General features: G+C 45.0%; 1 pseudogene; it reads right to left on the reverse strand.

The window, feature by feature from the left end:
* Positions 1-1,837: 1,837 nt before the first annotated feature.
* Positions 1,838-6,353, reverse strand: LOC150040262 (hormonally up-regulated neu tumor-associated kinase pseudogene; annotated as a pseudogene).
* Positions 6,354-6,836: the final 483 nt, after the last annotated feature.

Consider the following 6,836-nt stretch of genomic DNA (forward strand, 5'->3'; position numbering starts at 1 on the left):
GGCCACCTAATGTTTGATAAGGAAGCCAAAAAACTAGGATGGAAGAAAGGCAGCCTGTTCAACTAATGGTGCTGGCAGAATTGGTTAGAACCTGTAGGAAACCAAACTTGGATCCTTCTTTGTCTCCCTGTACCAGAATCAACTCTAGATGGATCAAATTCCTTGAGGCAAAAGCAGATGTCCTGAAATGTTTATAGGAAGGGATAGGAGATCAATTGTTATCCTTGGCATAGATCAAATCTGGAAACAACCATCTCATTTGAACGTGGACTAAAGGCTTAAAGAGAGTTCTCTGAAGGGGAAATCAGACTGACCAATAAACATATAAAGAAATGCTCCGCAACGCTTGGCATAAAAGAAATGCAAGTCAAAAAAACTTTGGGATTCCACCTCAACCCCGTTTGAATGGCCATTATCAAGAAATCTAATAGCAACATATGCTGGTGGGGATGTTGTCACTAAAAGGGATCCAAAGTTCTTCAGCCACTTTGGGAGAGCTCCCCTATGACCCAGCAATTCCACTCCTGGGCATCTACTCAAATATCCAGGAACAAGGGCATACTAAACCTACAGTATAGCTATGTTCATTATGGCACAATGCAATTCTCTACTGCCATTAGAAAGAACTACATTGCCCCATTCCTAAGAAAATGGAAAAAAAATTTAAAATATCACAGTAAGTGAAGTAAGCGAGGCCCAAAGATACACTGGCTCCATGGTTTTCTTCGTTTTTATTAATTAGTATGTGTCTAAGATTTTCTTAGCAGAGAAATTGTTCAAAAGCTATAGGTATGTATTCAAAAGCTATGGGTATATGACCATATACCCATATGAACTTCCCAAATAGTTTTGTGGTTTTTAGTGTTTTAAATTTGGGGTTTTTTTGGCAATCTTGGGACTTGAACTCAGGGCCTGGACACTGTCCTTGGATACAAGCCTAGTGCCCTGCTACTATGCTAGGCAAATTGGTTTATGCTTTTAACTTTAGCACTTAGATCACACATTTGAGTAAAGCCTGAGTACTATGTCTCACACTTTGTCTCCAAAAAAAAAATCCTAGAAATAGACATTACCTAAAATTCCATGAAAATACAGTGCAAAGCAGGGAATATTCATAGTCCTATGGATTCACATTTCTCTGTCTATCTATCTATCTATCTGTCTGTCTGTCTGTCTATCTATCTATCACTTTATTTATTTGTTTGTTTATTTATTTTGTTGGTCATGAGGCTTGAACTCCGCCTGGGTGCTGGGCCAGCACAAGGCTATTACCCTCCCCCTATCTAGGAATTCAAGCACTGAATTGATAACAACATTTGTTTATTCTCAAGATTAGAAGAAATGCTTTTTTTCCTTGATTAGCATGATATTGGCTTTGGGTTTGCTATGCATACCTTTTACTACGTTTAAGTATATTTCTCCTAGTCCTAATTTCCTCCAAACTGTTATTGTGAAGGGATGTTTGAATTTTTTTGCCAGTCCTGGACCTGAGCACTGTCCTTAGACTTTCTCAAGGCTAGAGCTCTACCACTTGAGCCACAGCACCACTTCTGGCTTTTTTCTATATATGTAGCACCGAAGACTTGATCTCACATTTCCCTGCATGCTAGGCAAGCACTCTACCACTAGGCCAAACTCCCAGCGCCAGGGATGTTGAATTACTTGAGATGATTTTGTGCTTTTCTTTTTTTGTTTAATCTGCTTATTTGTTATAATTAATTTATTGATTTTTATAATCTGGATTATTCCCAGCATCCTGGAATGAAATCCACTTGATCATCACATATGTTCTTTTAGCTGTGGTGTTATTTTGTTTTGCAACCATTCTTTTCGCTTCTTAAAACACAGCCATGTCAAAGGAAAGGCTGCTGGGTCCGGTGGGTTGCAGCAGGGGCATGCTGGGCTCCAGGGACCCCTCCGCAGAGGCCTTCAGGCTCTGGTGTCGCTTGCCCATCATGGAGAACCTGCCTCGGCTCTTCACACAGATGGGGCACCTCAGGGGCTGCACGGGGCCACTTCGGGGAACAGCAGGTGGGGAACACACCCATTCCTCTTTTGGGAGGCTGCTCCTATCTTCATGCGACCAGGGTGGGATGCTACGGGGTCTGGAGAGGTGACTTACTTCCCAACAAGAGCCCTGGAGTGTCCTGTCGCTGGGATTCCTCACAGGTGTGTTCAGGATCCTGTAGTGTTGGGGAGACAACAGTTCTATGTGGTCGTCGCGATCGACAGACTCAAAGGAGCGTACCCCGTGGAGTGGGGGTCTACCTCGGGAAGGATGCCAGCCTTGCCGGGCCCTAGCTGCTGGGGCTGTGCTTTCTTCATCTCCTGGGAGGTGAGACGGGGATGAACTCCACGGAAGATGGTGCCACCCAACTGGAATCAGAGGTTTTGTGGAAAACATTGTGGCAGCCAAAGGAATCTTTGTCAGGGATGGCAGACCTCGAGGCCTTCAGGTCCTTCAGCAGGGCTTTGATGTTCTGAATCTGCGAGAGGAGGGACAGCGTGGGTGCTTTGTGTGAGGGCAGGTTCCTGTCCAACTTACTGGGAAATCTGATGAAGAAAATGCCCTCTTTTCTTGTTCTTTGGGCTTCTTATCCTGCACAGCAGCATGGCTTTCCAAGTCTTTTCCGGGTGTCCACTGCCTCTTGGTAGGGCTCCTGTGTCTGGTAGAGCTGGGTCTTGTAAATGGAGCACACGGTGTCCTGGATTTCAGAGTTTCCTGACAAGTAGAGATCGCGTTTCTTGTTTAGGAGGGAGTCGATGGCAAGGACGTGGCAGGCATGGTTGGACAGCATTGTGTTCATGACCTCGCTGTTTTTGTAGCCCGGCTTCTCAGACATGTGCAGCACCATGCTAGGGACTCAGGCCTTCCAGAGAAATCCTGCAGAGATAAGGTGACATTATAGGGCACTTTCCCAGTGTAATTCTCATTCAGCTGCAATTTGCCAGTGCCTGGTGGATCTTGGTCCTCTTCACGGGGTCAGGAGAGAGGGAAGGAAATTGATGGCCCCTGTGAAGAGCTCGATGGGGAGGGGCTTCATTTCTTTGCCCACCATCTTCTGGTATAAAGCCTTTGGGCTGAAAGGCTCCACAGTGAAAGGGAGGATCCTAGCCAACATGAAGTCCAGGTTCACGCCAATGGAGTAGACATCGAATTGGGGGTCATATTTCTTCCTGGCCAGCAGTTCGGGCGCAGCACAGGCAGGACCCCCACACTGGGTGCTGAAGGGGTCCGAATAATGCAGAATCGCTGCACCGTTGGTCAATCCGACGTCAATGAGCTTGATATTGTCTTCATCTAGTACCAAATTTTGTATTTTCAGGTCTCCGTGCACCACCCCAGCCACGCGCGGACATTCCACTACGGAGACGAGCTGCCAGATGCATCTTGGGGCTTGCGACTCCTCCAGCCTCTTGTCACAAGTCACTTGTTTGGTGTTAAGTTGCCACCGGACACAGCTCCAACACCAGATAATACCTAGCAGCTGTGTGATGTTGGCGTGGCGGATCATCTGTTAGATCTGCTCCTCTCCCCTCAGATTTTGGATGACATAAGTGTCCTTCTTGGCTCCCTTCTTATTCATGATTTTATTGTTACCATCTCTTCGGTCAGTCCATGCAGCCCCTTGCTCTCGCCCAGCTTTCTGCTGCCATGAGATAGTTACCCACTTGCTTGTGGTGCTGGAAGCTGCAGAGCAGCTCACAGAGCACACCACTACCCAGACTGGCAAGAAACTTCCCTTGCAAGCCCTTGGAAGGCCACTTCCTGCCGGGCCCGCGTCCTCTGAGCTCAGGCCGCCCCGGGCGAGGCCGACTCGCCCAGGAGCCGGTCCCCAACTTCGCTGTCATGGCACTCGCAGCTCTTAAGCTCCTCGGGGTCCAGTGCCCCAACTGCGGATATTGCTTTTGTGGGTTGCTTTTATGACCTGCTACTTTGCCAAACTTCCAAACCAACTCATGTAGCTAGGATGAGGAAATCTATAGGGTTCTTTAAATACAGGATCATGTTGTCTACAAAAAGGAATAGATTTTCTTCTCTTCCTATTTGGATACCCTTTATATGTTTCTCTTGTCTTACTGCTCTCGCTAGGAATTCCAGCACTGTGGTTGAAGATGAGTGGGGAGCGAGTAGAAACCTCGGAAAGCAATAAGAGTTCCTTCCTTAAAAGTAAACGGTCCTGAGTTCAACCACAGTACCACCATTGGGGCAGGAGGGTTGGGGTAATACAAACAGTTTTTGTTGTTGTTGGTTTTGTTTGTTTGTTTGTTTATTTTTTGCCAGTCGTGGGCCTTGAGCTCAGGGCCTGAGCACTGTCCTCGGACCTTCTCAAGGCTAGAGCTCTACCACTTGAGCGGCAGCAGCACTTCTACTTTTTCTGTGTATGTTGTACTGGAGAAATGGACCTTGTTTTTTGTGCATGCTACACAAGCACTCTACCACTACGCCAAACTGCAGGCCCTGTAAGCTTGTTTTTAAGGACATTTTTTGCCTCTTTATTCATGGAAGAAATAAATGTATAAAAGTTCTGTTTTCCATTGTACCCAGGACTGCTTTGGAATTGGGATAACACAGGCTTCAGTAGATGTGGTTTGGTTTGTAGTGTTCCTTTCCTTTATATTTTCTGTTCAGTTGAGGAGTACTGGTGAGGACACACTTTCTATATCTTTTGTCTGCCTTCCTTTGGAGTCTGGATAAGCTTTTCTTGGAGAAAGTCTGTTTGTCCTGTCAGGATCCATTCAGTGATACAGTCCTTCCCTCCTTGAATTCCTGACAGGGATGCCAGGTTTGTAGAGTAGATACTGTATCTGTCATGGAAACCAACATTTGGAAATATAGTGGCTCCATATAGAACTGAGATCCTGGAACTATTCTGATTGTGCAACCCAGGTTCACTAGCACTGGCACACCTACTATTCTGACAACATTCAAAAATTGCTGCCCAGCTTTCCTCTTAACCAGGTATTGCAGGCTTCTTGGGTGTGTTTGACAAGATACAATCTCCTGAATTTACAAACCTTAGTAGAGTCTCTTCGAGACTACCTAGCTGTTACAGGCAGTTACTCCAGAGCAGTTGTTACTTAGGCAGTGATTTCTGCAGGTATTTGATTTTGTCCCATTTACTGTTACTCAAACAAGAAGCTTATTTTCCCTTTTCTCTTGAATATTATTGGGCTTGAGTGATAGTTCATTTTGAGTGCGGGCTGTGCAGATTGTAGGTGAGTTAAAAGGGAACTACAAGGTCTGGGAGTCTAGCCTAGTGGTAGAGTGCTTGCCTAGCATGCATAAAGACCCAGGTTTGATTCCTTGGTACCACACACATAGAAAAAATGCCAGAAGTGGTATTGGGGCTCAAGTTGTGGAGCTCTAGCCTTGTGAAAGTCCAAGGACTGTGCTTAGGCCACGCGTTGAAGTCCATGACTGGCAAAAAAAACTCCAACACCCTATGTACATTCACGTCTCAGCTCCATTTTACATAAAAAGCAACCACATACTCTCTGGGTACATTTTGTACTATTAAAATCAGAATACTCAATCATAGGAGTTTTGTGAGGATTAAGTTGCACATATTGAACATATTGCCTAACATTAAGATAGTTAATGGATATATAGGTAAAAACCTTGTCATACATCTCTTCAAAAATGTGATTGATAGGACTCCTGAGCCTAGGCTTGCAGGAACAAGGCACCCAATTGCTCTCCCATTTCTATCTACCCTTGATGAAAGCAATGTTACCTCTCCTGTCTGAGGTTCATTAGGGCCACGTGGCTTTGGGTAGGTGAGAAGTGGGCAGAGACTCATCCACATGCATAGGCAGATTTGTTCAGTTTTCCTTGGTTGCTTTTCCCCAAACCTCTGCATCTGGACTATGTGTTGGCTACTCCAAGCCATTTTGTCCAATCACATGAACTGACAAGGACTCTGGACTACACTGTGATGGCCAGCCTCCTATACCCTTGGCAGGTCCTCAAATTGATTCCCAAGTCTGGCATCAAGATCCATGTTTTTGATCAGGAGCTGCAAAGCACCAGTGTCCAGAAGTCACTCTTGGCTGGCAAGAGACTTCATTCATTACTGTCAACCTGTTGGCAAAGCCAGGTAGAAGCCCTTGTAATTTTATCTCTCCAGTACCAAATATTTCTGTTCTTTGTGTATTTTTATATCTCCACTCTCCAAATTATCCACTCTCCAAATTATTCACTGGTTCATTAAGCAACTATGCTAAGAATGAGTACAGGCCTGAGAAATTGGTTTCTGATCTGCATGCAGACCTGCAGATTCAGTGACAGTAGTTAATAGTAAAGAAGACTGTTCAGAGAACTTGGAACTCTTTGAACTTGCAGCTGGCATAATAAACTTATAACACAAATCTTCCCTCTCAATCAGGGAGCTACCAGAAGTGGGGAAGAAAGAGAACAGAATTTAAGGATTATAACTTTTTTGACTTGTATTTGTCAAAAGATGACAAGTCCACACATGAAAGGCAATTCTACTTGCAGATACACTCAGTCTCTTGTAAGAGTTAGCCGCCTGTTTGGATATGATGAAAGCTGAGCAGAGACCAATGTGTCCTGACCAAAGTGTCAGGACCAACAGTTCCAGCTTCCCAAGTACAGAATTGTTTAAATTTTGAGACAGAATCAATGAGTGAGAAGACAGAGATACTTTCTTTTCTCTTTTTTCTATTTGCTTGAATTCTTCTCTTTGTACTAAGATTTGATTCAGGGCTTCCTGCTCTGGGCTTGCACTGTACAAGCTATAAAGCTGCACCTCCACTTTTTCTTTTGGAGGTGAACAGACTGCAGGATTTGTCAATCCAGGATGGCTCAAGGC

Source organism: Megascapheus bottae, chromosome Y, assembly GCF_031878675.1.
Source record: "Megascapheus bottae isolate mThoBot1 chromosome Y, mThoBot2.hap1, whole genome shotgun sequence".
NCBI classification, from domain to species: domain Eukaryota; kingdom Metazoa; phylum Chordata; class Mammalia; order Rodentia; family Geomyidae; genus Megascapheus; species Megascapheus bottae.